At 33.6% G+C, this 655-nt stretch overlaps 1 non-coding gene across 1 annotated transcript; it reads right to left on the reverse strand.

The window, feature by feature from the left end:
* Positions 1–353: 353 nt before the first annotated feature.
* On the reverse strand, positions 354–433 carry TRNAV-CAC (transfer RNA valine (anticodon CAC)). Its single transcript has one exon. It is a non-coding gene; the product is annotated as a tRNA-Val (tRNA).
* Between the last annotated feature and the right edge of the window lie 222 nt (positions 434–655).

Genomic DNA, 655 nt, shown 5'->3' on the forward strand with positions numbered 1-655 from the left:
TACACAGCATAGTGATTCATTTATACATATATATATATTCCTTTAAATATTCTTTTTCATTATAGGCCATTACAAGGTATTGAGTATTGTTCCTCGTGCAGGGAACAATAGATAAACAAGTAGAAACTTGTTTATATCTATTTTATATATAGTAGTTAGTATCTACGAATCCTGAGCTCCCAATTTATCCGTCCCTCCCTCCTTTCCCCACTGGCAACCGTAAGTTTGTTATCTGTGTCTCTGTTTTGTAAATAAGTTCATTGTGTCCTTTTTTTTAGATTCCACATATTAGTGATATCATTTTTTTTATTTTGGTTGTGGGGGAGGTAATTAGGTTTATATATTTATTTTAATGGAGGTACTGGGGATTGAACCCAGGACCTTGTGCATGTGAGGCACATACTCTACAATCTACCACTAAGCTATACCCTCCCCCTGTATGTCTTCTGTGAAGTGTCTGTTAAGGTCTTTGCCCATTTTTAAATCTGGTTGTTTGCTTTCTCATTGTTGATTTTTAAGAATTATTTGTATATTTTGGATAACTGTCCTTTATTAGACATGTCTTTTGCAAATATTTTCCCCCAGTCTGTGACTTGTCTTTTTATTCTCTGACAATATCTGCCACAGGGTAAAATTTTAAATTTTAATTACGTCT

This window comes from Vicugna pacos, chromosome 2 (genome assembly GCF_048564905.1).
Source record: "Vicugna pacos chromosome 2, VicPac4, whole genome shotgun sequence".
Lineage (NCBI taxonomy): Eukaryota > Metazoa > Chordata > Mammalia > Artiodactyla > Camelidae > Vicugna > Vicugna pacos.